The sequence below is a fragment of the Hibiscus syriacus genome, unplaced genomic scaffold (genome assembly GCF_006381635.1).
Source record: "Hibiscus syriacus cultivar Baekdansim isolate YM2019G1 unplaced genomic scaffold, ASM638163v2 tig00111458_pilon, whole genome shotgun sequence".
NCBI lineage: Eukaryota > Viridiplantae > Streptophyta > Magnoliopsida > Malvales > Malvaceae > Hibiscus > Hibiscus syriacus.
The window spans coordinates 2,903,109-2,922,053 of NW_024063097.1; positions in this window are offsets into that span (position 1 = coordinate 2,903,109).

The window sequence follows — 18,945 nt, forward strand, 5'->3', positions numbered from 1 at the left end:
ACTTAGTGATGGTTTTTTTCATATCAGGCCATCAAATACCGACTCTTTAAATCTTGATACATCTTTCTCCTACTGGGATGGATAGTCAGTGGGCTATAATGTCTCTCAAAGAGAATTTATTTCTTTAACTCATTGTCATCTGGAATGTATATTCTTCCTCAGTAATACAGGTATCCATCAGACTTAACTTCAAAGTCTTTAGTCTCACCTTTTTCCACTTGCACAATCCTTGCCAAGTATTTTTTTTATCTTTCCCTTCTATCTCTTTTATCCAATCAAATCATCAGCTTTAATCTTAATTCAATCAAAAAGGTGTCATTTTCCCTTAAGGATAATCACGCATCCAAAGTTCGCAAAGCTGCAAAAGTCTTTCGGCTAAGTTCATCAGTTACCACATTAGCTTTTCCTGGATGATAACCGATGACAACATCATAGTCCTTTAAGAGTTCTATCCATATTCTCTGTCTCAAGTTCAACTATTTTTGAGTCAAAGGGTACTTTAGACTTTTGTGATCCGTGTAAATGTAGCATAGCTCACCATACAAATATTGACACCAAATCTTAAAAGCAAATACAACTACTGCCAACTCAAGATCATTTGTCAGATAATTCCTCTCGCGTGTCTTTAACTGTCTAGAAGCATAGGACACAACCTTACCTTCTTGCATAAGTACATAACCTAAACCATTATGGGATGCATCGCTATACACCACATAATCTTTACTAGATTTTGGCTGTACCATAAATGGTGCTTCTGTCAAGAGTTTAATTAGAGTTTCAAAGCATTCTTGGCACTTCTCTCTCTAAACAAATGGAACATCTTTTCTTAATAGCTTGGTTAACGAAGAAGCAATCATCAAAAAGTTCTTCATGAACCTTCGATATTAACCAGTAAGTCCTAAAAAGCTTTGAACCCTCTGTAACTTTCTTTGGGGCTTCCACTCCACTATAGCCTGAAATTTCTTAGGGTCAACTCATATGTCCTCTGCAAAAACCACATGCCAAGAAAAGCAACCTCTGATAGCCAAAATTCACACTATGACAGCTTGGCATATAACTTTTTATCTTTGAGGATTTGGATGACCACATGAAGATGTTTATCATGCTCTTCCTTTTTCTTCGAGTATACCAGAATTTCATCAATAAATACCACCATAAACTGATCCAAGTAAGCTTCAAATACCCGGTTAATCAATTCTATAAATACTCCAGGAGAATTTGTCAAACCAAACGATATCACCACGAACTCATAGTGTCTATACCGAGTTCTAAAATCTGTCTTTAGAATATCTCCTTTTTAATCTTTAACTGGTGATACCTCATCGAAGATCAATCTTAGAGAAAATTGTTGCTCCCTTTAGTTGATCGAACAAATCATCAATCCTCATAAGAGGATACTTGTTCTTTATGGTCACCTTATTTATCTGTCGATAATCTATGCATAATCGTATATATCTATCTTTCTTTTTTTACAGTGCACCCCATGGTGAAACACTCGATCTAATAAATCCTTGATCAAGTGGCTCTCGCAAATGGGCCTTTTATTCCTTTAATTTCTTCGGAGCCATTCGGTAAGGAGCCATCAAAATAGGCACTGTTCCTAGAAATACATTAGTACCAAACTCCACTTCTTCATCTAGAGGTAATCCAGATGATTCATCTGGAAACACCTTTGAATACTCTTGAACTATTGGAATATCTTCCAACTTAACCTTAGTTTCTTGTGTGTCCACCACATTTGCTAAAATGGCTTTACATCTTTGTAACAACAATTTCTTAGCAGAAAAGAATGAAATCACAATGGATAAGGGACTTACCCTTTCTCCAACAAATATGATCTATAAACCTTTTGCATCTTTTAAAAACAATATCTTCATGCGATAATCTACCCAGCCATAGTAAGGACATAACCAATCCATGCCCAAAATTATTATGAACTCCTCGAAAGTTAGCTCCATCAGATTTGCAGGAAATTCTACTCACTGAATCTTTATTGGGTAATTCTTACATATCCGACTAATCCTTGCACTATGGCCTAAAGGGTTGATCTCCATAACATCTCTTGAAACACGTTCTAATGGAATTCCCTATCTTTAACCAGCTTTACACTAATATAAGAATACGTTGAACTAGGATCCACCAACACAAAAATATGTTCATCAAAGAGATAGAAGGTGCTTGCTATAATCTGAGGAGCATCTCGGTCATCATTAGTTTTGATTTGATAAATTCAAGCATTAGTCTTGCCTTCACAATTTGATGCAGCCTCAGAAGTTCTTATTTTATCATGGTTTCTACCTCTACCATTATGAGGTCATTCCACTGACTAATCTATATAAAGCTCTGGACAATCCCTTTTAAAATAACCAACTTGCTTGCAGTGAAAGCATTTTCCTTTTACTAAACAACATTGGCCAAAATGTCTTTTTTTGCAATGCTCACATTCTAGTTTTGGGGTGAAATCTTGAACCTCTGGTAACTGCAGAAGTTGTCTGAGTCTGGTTAGACTTTTCTCCTAAAAATCCCTTTTTACTAAAAGATGAGGATGATGCTTGACTTTTCTATTGATATTCTTTATTGCGTTTGGAAGATGGAGCAATAAAGGAGTTTCGAAACCTTTTGCTTGACTGATCCTTGTTCTCCTCTATTTTTCTAGATCGACTTTTTCCAAAACCTTTGATTTATTTACTTCTTGAAAAGAAGTAAAATGATGAGAGATCAGAATTTTATATTGAGGATCCAACCCAACAATGAACCTGTAAATTCTAGATTTTCCAGTTAGGAGGAACTCTAATGGAAATCTACTCAGCCTGTTGAACTCACATTCATACTCATAAATCATTCTGTCCCACTACTTCAAGTTCAGGAACTACTGCATCATCTAACTGATGACCAAATCTCTAATATACTTTTCCTTGAATTCCTTCATAAATAACTCCCACGTAATTTGCTCTAGAGGTACTTGTGTAGTGACCGTATTCCACCACACACGAGTTTGTTACATTAGAAAGGACACAAATCCTTCCAGCTTTCCTTGATCATCATAAGAACTCTTGCTCAGCATGATCTTAATATCGTTAAAACAGTAACCAGTAGCCATCATATCTGCATTAGTATCACTCGAAATTATGGTGCTTTCATTTCCTCAATTATTTTGGAACCGATATTGATGCTAGAGGATTAATGACGTTATCCTGTGCCTGAAGGAACAACCCCTGATATTGCAAAGGAATACCATGTTGATTCTAATTAGGCGGTTTCATATTCTGCTGAGCAACTGGTGGATTCTAATTCACCTTATTCCTCCTACTCTGCACAGGAGTAATGTGCTCAATTTCCCTACTCGATTCCTGACAGTCTGACATCTAAATACAATCAAAATCATCTAACATTAGTAAGGAGTAACTTTACTCAATAATAAGCATCATGATAATATACAATCATCAGTAAAATTTGACATCCTAGTGGCATGTATATATTCTGAACTTAATTTAGACTCGATTCGTGTCAAGAATCAACTAAACCTATAGGTCTGATACCAATAAATGTAACACCCATAACATGTATACGTGTACTGTAATACCCATTTCCCATATATATCTCCGTACACGAGTCACAAATGTCACATGACTTTAAAAATATTTTTGTACTTGAAAACCCGTAAAATTTTGTTTCTTTAAATAAACAATTTAATAATATAGTTTATAAAACATTCTTCAATTTTTAATATATAAAATAACGTTTAAAAATCCATCAAACAATAGTTTAAGTCAAACGTAATATAATTCTACAACTAAACACCAAGTATCTTATCAGAGCATCACAACATATCTATGTACCGCCAAGTAGTAATATCAAAATAAACATCTAGAGATGTCATCCTGTTACTGAAGAGGCAATCCTTGACAGATGATAGTAGCTGCATTCCTTACTCCAATTATACTCGATTACCTACGCGTGAAACCATCACACGCTAAGTATTCACTTAGTGAGACATAATAATATAAATGAGGCGTAACCAAAACATAAGTATGTCATAAAAGATCAAAATACAAATTTAATCGTATAAATCATAAAAATACATAAAACTGACTTGATAAACCAAGTTTCTTTCAAATAACACGTGAAACAATATTTAGTATGCCCAACATACTTATCAATCAATATTTTACAAAATATCCATCTACTGTCCAATGTATGTCAAATGAGGATGCAAGGTACACGAGTTGCTCATAAGTGTTAAACAAAAGCATAGGTTATGTAGTAATAACATCACTATACTAATATAACAAAATGGTAATTCACAAATTCATTATGAATACCATGGATGCACATAAAGTACCGAAAGTACACAAAGTACTGATACGAAATGGTAATTCATAACTCATTATGAATACCATGGATGCACACATAGTGCCGAAAGTACACAAAGTACTGATACGAAAATGCAACATATACATTAAACAAAGTCGATTGATAACCATCATACACAAAGTATGTCGAAATGCAGCTACGACTCTCAATGCACATACAATATGTATTTAAATCAAATTCGCAGATTAAACATTTATTCTGTATTATCGATAGCTGTTAAAATAATATATTCATCCATCTATTTTAGGGCAATTCATGCCCTAAAATTTTTTCGTAAAATCATTTTCATAAACTTTATAAAAATATTTCAAAATACGGTAAATAATGTTTTTAAAAAGAATTCGAGGTTAACTTTTCAGAAGTTGTCCTCATATCATATAAGTACATAATAAATGCACTCACCAATCCAATTATTCTTGAACTTTTTCCTTGCCTTTCACTTTGCGTATCACGAGTTCGATCACGATCTACAAAAGCATCTATAAAAAGCAGATAAAATTATAAAGTACAATGTTAATATCCTTACTAACATTTTTATAAATTAATAATACTCAAACGTACTATTTTTTTGAATTCTTTTAAAATTCATCTTAACTTTTCCTTTTTAATCGTAATGGGCCTTTTCATAAATTTTTCAATCCAAGCCTAATTAAGCCCAATAAATTCCACCATTTAATTTCCAGCTCAATACCCCAACAATACCATAATTACCACTTAAGCCACAAACTTTCTCAATATTCACCATTTTGTACTTAAACTTTGCCAACTTCCCAAAATGACTTAATTTCACATTCTAAATTTAATTTCCTCCCTCAAACAGTAATTTTCAGTAATGCACATCAATTATTGAGTAATAACAAAATCAATCTATAACTTTTCCAAATTATCAAATAGGTCCTTAACTTTAAAAAAATTACAAAATGACCCAAAAATTTTATAAGGCTCGTAGAACCTTCCAAATATTATTTCTAATCCATGGGAATTTTTCCACAATTTTTCCCAACTTATTTCCTCATGGTCGAAGGGTTTAGGGGTATATTTCTCATGATTTTTACTTTATTCAAGTATGAAACCAACATCTATTCAATATTTCAAGACCTCTAGAATTAAACCCCTTACTTAATTTCTTCAAAATGAATCTTTCCCCAAAAGCTAGGGTTTGGCCGAATTCAACATAGGCTTATATAGCCATGTACAAGTAATTTTAATCAACACTCATGCTTGTATATGATTCTACAACCTCAAAAACATCAAAATCCTTTATCAATTTCATAAACCCTAATGTGAACACAAACCCTAGAATTTGGGATCTTTGAATAGAAGCAAGATTAGTATGCAATAGTGCTACCAAATGATAGTGTTTTTCGCGTAAAACAACTTTCTATTTCACGGCACGATCCAAAAATCAAAGGAAATTGCTCGAAAATGAAAAATAAAATTTTCTTACCTTGGTTTAGGAACTCACAGAAATGGTGGCTAAAAATACCAATCTTCATGAAATTTTCCTTTAATTTCATGTGAATTTGATCTTTATTTAAGCTTAAATGAATAAAATATTCATGTAATGAAAAATGTCCATTTTACCGTTAATGACAATTGATAATTACCATCCAACCAAGCCACAACAACCTTATCATCTTTCAAAAGTATAAATGATCAACAAATTATTTTACCCTTTTCCAATTTTACCAAGCAACTTTCAAAAAATCGCAATCCTGCCGCTTTAATCCAACGATCCAAATTAAACATAGAAATAAATCTTCAAATCCAATGATTCCTAAACTTTTCCCAGTTTTATACTTTGGCCATTAAACTTTCAAAACTTATATTTTGGTTACTAATCGAAATGTTGGGTATTACATGTACTAATATGAGTTAAAGATGCCACATCAAATATTTAAAATGTTTACTAACCTAAAACGGGTAAAATTTTGTTTCTTTCAAACAATTTCTGATTACAATTATTAATATAAATTATTTAATCATAGAAACTCAAAACATAATATTTTGAAACATAATATAATATAAAAATGTCCATTCATATTATTAATACTATATAGTACAAACCATAGTAAACCATATCAAAGCAATCTTAGTTTAACTATTACAATCCAGTTATATAAATAGTCAGACAGATCAACTAGGAAATTTATAAGTACATGCCACTAAACTAGTCAAAATCACATCGAATGAAGTCTTACTGATACTGTAATATACTCCTCGATGCTTGGGGTTTCTTGATAGTCCTTACTCTGATACTGGCTTTTTAACTATGCGTGTAAATCATCACATGCTAAGTATATACTTAGTGAGGCAATTAAAATAATAAATAGTGCAATATATCACATGCATGTAATCAAATACTAATATTAAATGTGATATGATCACTTTATCTATATATACATCATGTTACCATAATAAACATGATAATAATAATAATCCAAATAAACCATAACCCAATTTAAACCATGAGGACCCTGGGCATGTGAGTCAAATATGCACCAAAGTGCTAAATTGATATGACACATTTATGAATTGCTCATTTTCAACCATTGGGTGTGACCTTGTAGGTTCCTGTAACGTTAGTAGTAATAATTAGAACCATTCTAATATTACAAACAATGAGTGACATTCAACAATATATCATTGTTACCTAAGTTACAAGAAGTCTTGATTCAACGTGAAATTTTTGTGACTAACTCTTTTAATGTATTATATCCTTTTATCCTTTATATCTAGAATAGACACAAGTCTTGGAATAGTCACACTTGTAAATCCCATATATTATTTCTTGATATCTATAGTAGACTAAAATAAATGAATAATCTGTGATATTTCATATCAACTTATTCGAGCATGGCCAACATTTCTAGTATCACTAATCAAGTGGCATGTGATATATTTACTATTATGTAGGAAAGACAAATCATATCTTGATCATTCACATTCCACTACATATATCATGATATGTTCAATATCAATCTTTATAGTACTGCCAGTTATATAGCATGTTTAACTGTATCAAAACATACAACAATATATGTTTGAGATAGTAATGATCTTAACTCTAAGGATCATACTATAGTTCACCATGAGCAATATCGTAACCATCACATAATAATCCAAGACATATGTTCATGGCGGGTTAATTCAATACATTGTTCTCTAACAATATATTCATGTATCAATTATGACATCTCTATGTCAATGACAACTTATTGTCATCAATTAATAACATGTTACTCTTAAGCATATTATTACTATCTATGCCCATAATAATACTTGACTAAGGATCTTTTAATAATAATCATATTATTATATGGACATTATTATTTTTGGTTTACTGAATGCAAAAAATATAACAAAAGAAAATAGCGATTATGCCTTTATTCAACAAATACAGTAAATAATCTATGACAATACAATCATCATATGATTGGTGTTTGGGAAAACTCTAACAAGGTATCCTTTAGTATTGATCCAAACTAGGTATCATTTACTACGGTGTTGAATATGAAACATAAGGTCGTGCCCACCATATGTACTACGCATCCTTTAGTGTTGCACTAGGTATTCATTAGTGCAAAATTGATATATTCTACATTTATTCCAAACATGGCAATGTATATCAATATTCTAGACATCGGGCAGTTCATACCCGAATAGTATTCATGGTATACATTTATTCATTAGTGATCAATGCATTTTACGTTCAACCTTTGACATTTTAAAACATGTCAAATATATGATAAAAGACATAAACATCATGCCAATATAACCAAGGTAAACTCATCGTAAGTCTTCCTAATGATGTATAAAACATCCATGTATAATGTCAGGCATGTATTGCACCCACATTGACACTGTATATATATCAAAATATTAGTTTCACCAAGCTTTAGATAGACTTTCTCCTTGTTCTCGATTCGCTTCGATCATGAATTCAATCATGATCTATACAATTCACATATACACATTGATAACTTATGTTAGTATTGTACTAACATAAATAAATTCCAATAATAACAATCTATAAAATATATTCGAAACTTATTCGAATCAATTTACTCCAACATTTATGAATTCTTTTAGAATTCACATAAACTTTTCCAATTTATGTAAAATTGTACTTCACCATTTTACCTAATTATATTTCAACACAAAAGTTCTAGCATTGAAATAATTACTAACTTAGTCCATTTAGAATTGCAAAATCATCTTTATAACCCCTAACTATTCAAAATTTTCCATATTAGTCACCTAACTTGCCAAGTTTCCAAAATGATCCAATTTAACATTTTAACATCAATTTCAACACTCAAACAAAAATTTATAGCATATTACAACAACTATTGAACAATTACACATTAACCCATAACTTGTCTTTAATTGATTAATAGGTCCCCCAACCTTCACAAGATTACAAAATGGCCCCAATTTTTTTTATAAGGCTTTTAAAATATTTCCCACATCATTTCCAGCACCTACATAATTTTTCTCACCTCCTAAAGCTTGGCTTGAAACTTAAAGGGGTAAGGTTTCTTGATTTTTCACTTGATTCAATTGATTAAGCATAGAATAAAGCTCTATACAACATTTCAAAACCTCTGCAATTAAACTCCTAATTCAATTTCATTAAATCACATACTTCCCCTATTTTTAGGGTTAGGTCAAAAATAATAGATCCATTTTTAGCAGGTTTGATCATGTTTTGATCATCAAACAAGCTTGGAAATGATTCTACAACCTCAAAAATCTCAAAATCATCAATAATTCATAAAACTCTAATATGAACATAAACCCTAAAATTTGGGAACTTAACATTCTATCAAGATTAACATGTAATAATGGTACCAAATGATAGTGTTTTTCGAATAGAACAATTTTCAATTTCACGGTTTGATCCAAAATCTAAGGAAATTGCTCAAAAATGAAAAAGATATTTTCTCTTACACACGCTAGAGACCCATGACCACATTGGAGAAGATGAGCAAGATTTTCATTAAATTTTAGCTTAATTTCATGTTAATTTGTCATTTATTTAGCTAAATGAATTTTTAATTCATTTAATTGGGAAATGACAATTTTACCATTAATGAAACATGTTAATTACTTTTATACCAATGTACATAACCATTTTCATCTTCCCAAAGTAAAAGATGAACAAAATATTATACCCTTACCATTTTATCCATGTAACTTTCCAAAAATTTCAATCTTGCCATTTTAATCCAATGTCCAAATTAAACATGGAAATAAATTCTCAAATCCAATGATCCATATTATTTCCATCATTTTAATATGTGTAAATAATATTTTTAAGCTTAATTTATTATCCTTAAAAGTTTCTCAAAATTTTTATTCTATCTGATTTACCGAATTTTAACCATACTTTAACACTTTTTAGCTTTGCACATAATTTTCAAATCAACTACACAATTCCTACAAAACTCCACTCTTAGGGATAAACTACTCATTTATGAACTCAAAACTCTTTTTGGGAAAATTATCACTTTGGTCCTTAAACTTTTCCTAATTTTATACTTTGGTAATTAACCTTTAAAAATTTATGTTTGGTCACTAACTAAAATTTAGGGTATAAAACTAGTATCGATACCAAAAATAGCTTCGATGTTTTGGAAAACATTGGATATCGATACTCTTATTGGAGGGTATCGATACTTCTCGGAGTTCCGATACTGAAAATGAGAATTGGAATTTCAGTCTCGAAGCCCCTCCTGCGAGTATCGAGACTGGCCCTCAGTATCGATATTCCATGAATGAGTATCGATACTCACTTCCCACAATACTTTTTGTTTTGCACTTGTTAAAGAACAATATCAGTATTGTTCCTCTGGTACAAATACTCGTGCCTAGAAATGCCTTATTTTGAGTAGAAAAATATGCTCTAAATCTACCCATTTGCCTACCAAGGCCCTTAAGCATTATTTAAGTATTATTTGGATTATTATGGGTCAAAAGTAGTTGCATTTCATACTGAAGAACACCCTAAATGAAATCTATCATGGATTACTTATACATGCTTCATAAACCCAACTAAACAATCATGCAGATAAAAAGAGCTACACGTGGTATAGAAAAACTAGAATCAAGTTAACTCACTTATTGGGTTATTTATTAGCCTGACGTTCAACTTTAATTTGCTAATTTATCACGACACTCTAGTTATAGTCATCATGATTTCCCTCGATTCACCCTCGAAATGGAGGGACGACTGATACACTATCGTTATGCATAAGTAATTCATATATGCTATTTCATTCACTAAGACCCATAAGGGTAATTGGTAATTCAATCCCTAAGGGCATTTTAGTGATATCCCACACTCGAGATAGATGCCCGATCTTAATTGATATTAAATTCATCAATTTTGAGTATATTTCACATCATGAAGTCACTCAACCACTTTAGGTATTGATATCAAGCCTCAAGTATAGATACTCAATCTTCAGTATGGAGACCATTCCTTCAATATGGAGACCAACAGTCTCAACACCATGCATTCAGTCTCGATACCGAACATCCGATATTGATACTACAACCCTCAGTATCGATACCAAGGGGTCGATATCGATACTAACATTCCAATATCGATATTGAGGCCTAAAAAACATGTTCTTACCTAGAATATGAATAATATCAATACTATAGCTTAAAACCACACTGTTTTTCTCAAAATAAAACACCTCCAAACGTATCCCAAACCCTTATTCTAAGGTCTATTTTGTTATTAAACCTTATAGGAGTTGTAAGGGGTCAATATACATTATTTTCTCTTTAGAATAAGATCCAAAATGCCTATAACAATAAATCAAGAACCCAAATACCACATTCTCTTTCTACACCATACAAGCAAGCACACTCATTTAAATGATGTAAAAGTAGTAAGGAAGAGTTATAGTGTGTTACCTCAGCTCCTAGCAACTCAAAAACATCTATAGCTTACCCAAGGATCAACCTTTCCTTGACCTATCTTAAAAGAGGGTTCTTAAACAATTTTTCCATCACTCAAAAGCCACTAACCGATTCCAACATGAAAATGAAGGATACTAGGTGTTAATCAACAATTAAACTAAATGAAAATCCAATAGAAATCAAGGGAGGAAGATCTTGGAGCTTAAACCCTCCCAAAACTTAAAATGAGTTAATGGCCACCATTAAAAAAGATGGCGAGCTCATCTTATAGCTTATAATTTGAAGATCATGAATCTTACCTTATATTTTCAAATACAGTTAAGAATATAGAGAAAGGAGAAGACTTTTACTTTAGCTATTGCTTGGGTGAAGATAAAATAAGAAGAAAGAACGAGACAGAGGATGAAGATAAGTTTGGGAAAAGAAGAGAAAATGAGTATTCATATTACCCAAAATAGGACCACGTGAAATAAAAAAAATCTTCCCCATATCAACCATATTTTTGTTTAATGACAAAATTAAACTCTAGGTCATCATGTATTCTCTTTGACCTTAAAAGTCCCTTTTATCTTCTACAAGGCTAATTTCGTACCCGATTCTACTCAAATTTAAACCAATAGACCCTCATGTTATAGTGAATCTATTAAATAAATTCTTAGGTTGACATGAAACTACTAGACTGATATTTGGAGCGTTATAACTCTCCCCTCTTAAAAGGAAATTTTATCTTCGAAATTTCCTAAATGAAACTGATAGTTTAAATATTCAAGATAAACATCCTTTGTGATTCCTTAGGTCCTTTAAAAGACCTTTACTAAATGAATTATACCACATTCAAAATGTATAACTACGAATCACTTCACCTCTAAACAATTAAAAGATATTCGACCAAATGATTGCACAAATTACTTGTGACCAATTTTGTGCAACGAGATCCTTGAACAAAATTAGTAATATTTCTAGGAATATGCGTTTAAATTTAATATTTCTAATATTTAGCATATCGACCAAGAAATACAGTGACAAAATTACAAACTTTAACGAATTTTCCTCTTATACCATAAATTTACGAATGCATGAGAGATCCAACGTGTTTCATCATACTATGCCTAGAATGAAGACATCATAAAGGGAAGAAGGATGAAACAATTGAATGTAATACCAAACATAGCTGAATGAAATTATAACAATAAGGTAGAGACCAATACGATCAGATGAATTTTACCGTACTCAAATTTTACAAAGCGTAACATGGAATATAGACGAAGCGTACAAGTATTTACTTTTTCTCTGATAGAACTCAAAGTGGAATTTATATTAGCACGTTGAAAATTAGAGTTGATTGAATCATTGGAACATAATAGATCATCTGAGACTTAATAAAAGAAGGTCAACGAAGCGCATAAAGCATCCGAGGAGTTCATAAAGATGAGTACTCACTTTTTGGGTTGTTTTGAGAATATGAGACATACTTTAAGGTCTAGCTTGATTATCAGACTCCATCAAGAACTGATCAAGGGTTATCGTTTTAGAATTTATGAGAATGGATTTATCAAGTCTAAGGAAACTTAGATATGAGTGAATTCAACAAGTTAAGAGAAATTTTATGGTGCCCAATTCGAAGAAATCCAAACACACATGTCTGATTTTTTTAAAACAAATTTGAGATAACGCAAATCTTGGACAAATATGTCCCTTAGTATCTGTCATACAAGTTGCCACAATAACAAAACTCTCACTAACAAACATATAGATTATTACACTAACGACTCTTCTTAAAAGTGAATATGATTGTTTTACAATTAATATGAGTAGTTGCCTTCATAGGACATCCAACTAAGAAATATTATTTGGACCGTCATAATATTCATTTAGCAAGGCTGAAAAGACATTCGCTTATCAAAGTAAGGAAAATATTTGTTCGTCTGCATATGAATAATGCTCAAAGATAACAAGTAGAGAATCTTCAGAACCGAGGAAACTTCCACGTATTTCATTAACAAAATGGTTTACTTGATGGCTCTAGAATTAGATCAAATACATGAGAACCCTATTGATGGAATTAACCGACAAAATGACATGATCATAATAAGGAATAGAATTTAGAAAGCTTGTGGAGACATCTATCACACGTATCATTCTCTAAGATATAATTAAAGATATTTGGTCTATAAGAATCGAACAAAAGATTTTTTTTGATGACATACAAGTTTTATAAAATTTGCTCCTGATGGATCATTGACTTAAAGGAATAACATGTACCTTTTGATAGGGAAGCGGTGGCGGATTGATGAACGTTGCTCTTGTTGAATAATCAAACCTAGAAAGCTCTATACTCGATGAAGAACAAAGGTGATGAATATGGGAAGGTGGCGGCAGTCGCTAGAATTGTTTAGGGTTTTTTTTATGTGCTGGAATCAAGAGACAACACGATAAGAATAAAATAAACAAAAGATATATAAATGAAAGATGCAATAAGATAATAAAGAAATCAAAAGATATCCCTTATGAAGGTGAACGGTAAAGATGATTGATGGTGCGGATGGATTTGTGGAAAAATAGATGGATAAGTGTCCTATCGAGCCCTCCTAGTCGCAATGAAAAGGCAAACGCGATAAATGGCTCTAACCAACCCTCCTAGTCGTGATGAAAAGGCAAATTGGAGTGTGAAGATTAATCTCCCTCACAAGAACTTGAAAGAACTCCAGGAGAAGAAGCTTCGAAGGCACAAGGCAATCAACACTTGCAAAAATAAACTCTTGTTGTATTATTGATCAAAGAAATCTTATTTACAAAGTATAATGAAGCCTCCTTTATATAGGGGCTGAGTTCTAAAGGTCCTAAATAACTAATGAATAAAATAATAATAAATTAAACATGTCTTAACTCTAATTCCTAATAAAATAATAATAACTAAAGATAATATTTTAACCCAACCTTAATTTGTAATAAAATAATAAATCTAATCCTAAAAGATAATGCATCATCATATATTAAGTTATATTACAAATAATCAATAAAAATATTGAAAATTCGTAATATTTACAAAATCCCGTATTAATCCCGTATAGGATTTTTTGCATGCACCATCTTCAGTAAAATGGCCATATCTTGAGTTTTCCGATATCGGATTGATACGATTCAAGAACCTTTGGAAAGATAAGATACAGACGGTTGTATCTCCAGAAGATATGTTGACCAAATAATATCAGGATCCCATTCAAAAAGTCGTCTCAAGTCTGCTACTGTTCTGATCTTCTTTTCCAAAGCTTGGACGAGTGGATCATTTGGAAGAGTTATTACTTATTCCTTTGATGTGAGCCTTGTGATGCATGTATCATCCTCCCTTTCTTCAAAAAGATTCAACCTCGAATCTAAAACATTAAAGGGAGCAAAATTAGAATCGTTTAATGATTCATTCACATTATTCTTACCGAATAGATATGCTTTGAATCTTCGAGACTTTGTTCTTCTAATAGGTTCGAGTAGAAACATTAGTCCAAAGAAGCATGTATTCTGGACTCTGGTGCATGTATCATTCCCCCACTCCTCAAAAGGATTCGTCCTCGAATCTAAAAATCCAAAAGAAAGAGAATTAGATGTGTTGAACGGAAAACTTGTGATATATTTACCAGGATCAATGTGATATGTCTTTATGCGTCTTAGTCGAGATTTCTTCTTTATAAAAACTGATTTCTTGTAGTCTTGAAGTCCTCTTTTGCATACAAGTCTTGTAATATGATGTTTTGGATGAAATTCAACATGGCGTCGACCTCTGTTGGCTTTCTGTATGATTGCTTCAGATAATTTCTCCATGGTTTTATTCTTGTGTGGCGAGAATGAGTGTTTAAAAACCATGTCAACTGGTTTGTTAAAGTAATCCCTTAAGTCTCCTAAGTGTGGTTCATGAATTAAGAATTCTCAGGAGGAGATTTGTGGACTGTAAAACCTATTTAGTTGGCAAGGAAACTCATATACAAGATAAAGCTCATTAGAAGCACTTTTAAAAGTATGGGTAGAATTATCAAAAATATCTGAATTATTGTGATATACATCTTTGATATGTTCAATTCTCGGAATAGTAGTATGCGTTTGATAGGTAAGAGTATACCTTCGTGGTAGTGCATCGTCTATTGTGTTTTGCTTACCTCGGTCTTTGGACTCCCGTAAATCGTGACTCTTAATTGATATGGCATATGATTAGGGCTTTCAGGTGGTAACCCATCAGGAGGGTCACCTACCACTATTCGACAACTCTTGGCGATGGAAGATGGTGTGGTCCAGTCTCGTGTTGCTTTTACTTTCTCATCATTTACATGGATTCTCTGTGCATGAACAATAAAGCATGTGGAGTTGTTCAAGTCATGTTTCGTCATTAAGATGGCGTCACGACTAAGGCTTTCCTGGATGTAGCCTTTTTGTAACAAATCTAACTCTTTGGTTTCTTCGAGATTGTATGTTTGACGAGGTATGATGCAGCCTTGAATTAGATTTGTTTGGTGTTGTTTTCCTCTTTTCGGTGGTAATTCGTTAGGTGGATCACCTAACACTTCTCGAAAATCCTGTAACAAAGATGAAAACACACTAGGGAAATCCTTGTTAATGTTAGAAATCGAAACAATTGATTCCCTAAAGTGAACAAGGATAGAAGGTTGTTTGTAAAGAAGGTTCTCTCTCAATTCTTTTATGCTCACACATAGATTTTGAGTCACTCTTTTCTTCTCACAATTAGGTTCACTCACCTCCCATGGGTCATTATTCTTTTGGTTTTTGAAACTAGTGACCTCTTTTTCTTTTGCCTCTTTCTCAACTTTTTCTTTTTTTGATTTCCCTACCTCCTCACAAATTTGATCTTTAGGGGCTGGAAGTGTGTCATTCTTTTTGGTCGTTCTTTCTCATTGTCAGGTTTGTCATCTCTTGGCTTTTTCAGAGAAGATGGAGCAGAAGATGAGGAAGGATTTGAATGATTACCTTGGTAAGAGGATGAAGTACCTTGGTAATGTTCTCGAAATCTCCTTTGGATTTGTACTTCGATTGTCATTGCTTTCTTTAGTGTATCTTCAAGGTTTTCGTACCCATGGAGGTCAAGAAGATCAGTGATGTTTGAGTTCAAGCCGACGATGAATCTTGACACGGTGACCTCTTCTTTTTCGGTTATGTTAGCCCTATTGAGTAAGGACTGCATCTCCTTGTAGTAGTCTTCAACTGAACTTCTACCTTGTCGAAGTCGGTGTAGTCGTAGTTTAACTTCTCGTGTATAATGTGTCGGTAGGAATCGCTTCCTCATGGTTTGTTTGAGGTCGGTCCAAGAAGTGATTGTTGGAATTTGGAAATTCTGGATCTTTTTCCTTGTTTGCATCCACCAAGTTCAAGCATATCCTTCAAATTGTATGGTGATGAGGTGAACTTGTTTAGCTTGGGGGCAGTCATGGTATGCGAACATGAGATCAACTTTTCCTTCCCATTCAATGTACCTGTCTGGATCGTTGTCTCCTTTGAAAGACGGGATCGTGAACTTTGGTTTTGTAAAGAGTTTGGGTGCTTGGAAACGTGGTTGTTCTTTCTCGAGTACCAAAAGTTCAGCATTGTTTGGTCTTGGATTCTGGTTTGGTAGATCCAGTTATGGTTCTAGTCGTTCTCTCACGATTTCATCAAATCTTTCAACTTGAGTCGTGAGTCGGGCAAGTGTGGCTAAGATAGCCGTAAGTGTCTTGTTGTTAGTGTCGCCCATTCTGAAATCATAACACTCAAAAGAAAATTTTAAAGTAAAATAAAAATAAAAGAAAGAAAATTCAACAAAGCAAGAAACCTCACAAGTCACTCCAAGAAAGTAACACAACGAGAGGCAAGTAAGCCGATCTTGTACTCTTTAAAACTCACTTTACCAAGTAGTCTTCCACAGTTCGTATCGGAGTTTGATTACTAGAAAAGGCGATAAGAAAAACCTAAAAGCTCTAAGAGGCCAAACAAAGGTTAGACTCCAAGAGAACGAGAATGAAAAGAAGGAAGAAGTATGAAAACTCTTTAGTCCTACTAACACAAAGAATATAATGTGTCAGATAATGCAAAAGAACAATAACAAGGAAAAACAAAAGAACCTAAAGCACTAAGAGTCAAAGAAAAAGGGACCAAACCAGAAAACCTAGAAAACGCTTGATCAACTTGAGAAACGTTTTTTAGGGGGTTACCGGTGTCCAAAAATTCTGAAAATTTCTTGAACGTCTTTCAATGCATCAAGAAACCACCTGTAAAATTTTAGAACAAAATACCTTCAGTAGTATCCAGTAGACTCTGTTGAATGGTGAGTCCTCAAATAATCTGTTTTTCTTGATCACTTTTATTCAAAGTTGTTCTTGATCTCCAAAAATTCTGATATTTTGTGTTAATGATCTACAATATATTAAGTTTCAATATGGAAATTTTTACCACGAAATTCCTCCTGTAAAATTTTCAATAAATTCGACAAGATTCTAAACCGAAACTGCCGATGAAACTTGAATGATGTATTCAAGGCTCCAATGAACTCCGATTGGGGTGAAATTTGGACTAGGGATTAATATTATAATGAATATAATATATGGATACAATCAGCCCTAAATACCGTCGTTTGTAATTTTTTGAAATTTTGGCTTTTTTTTTTTTTTTTTTTTTTGCCCTTTTTTTTGTCTTTTTTTTGTTTTTTTTTGAAAAAAAAATAGCAAACTAACAAGAAGGATTTAAATCTAAATTAAAATTAAATAAAAAGAACCTGAAACGCTGAATCGTTTGTGAACTAGCTCCGTTGGGGTACCTTGACGGTTTTGTGTGCAAGAACAAGCAAGATTGCTTGTTTCTCTCCAAGAATCGGCCCAAATCTTATACCAATTGACAGGGAAGCGGTGGCGGATTGATGAACGTTGCTCTTGTTGAAGAATCAAACCTAGAAAGCTCTAGACTCGATGAATAACAAAGGTGATGAATATGGGAAGGTGGCGGTAGTCGCTAGGATTGTTTAGGGTTTCTTTTATGTGCTGGAATCAAGAAACACGATAAAAATAAAATAAACAAAAGATAAATAAATGAAAGATGAAATAAGATAATAAAGAAATCAAAAGATCTCCCTTATGAAGGTGAACGGTAAAGATGATTGATGGTGCGGATGGATTTGTGGAAAATAGATTGATAAGTGTCCTATCGAGCCCTCCTAGTCGCAATGAAAAGGAAAACACGATAAATGGCTCTAACCAACCCTCCTAGTCGCGATGAAAAGGCAAATTGGAGTGTGAAGATTAATCTCCCTCACAAGAACTTGAAAGAACTCCAGGAGAAGAAGCTTCGAAGGCACAAGGCAATCAGCACTTGCAAAAACAAACTCTTGTTGTATTATTGATCAAAGAAATCTTATTTACAAAGTAGAATGAAGCCTCCTTTATATAGGGGCTGAGTTCTAAAGGTCCTAAATAACTAATGAATAAAATAATAATAAACTAAACATGTCTTAACTCTAATTCCTAATAAAATAATAATAACTAAGATAATATTTTAACCCAACCTTAATTCGTAATAAAATAATAAATCTAATCCTAAAAGATAATGCATCATCATATATTAAGTTATATTACAAATAATCAATAAAAATATTGAAAATTCGTAATA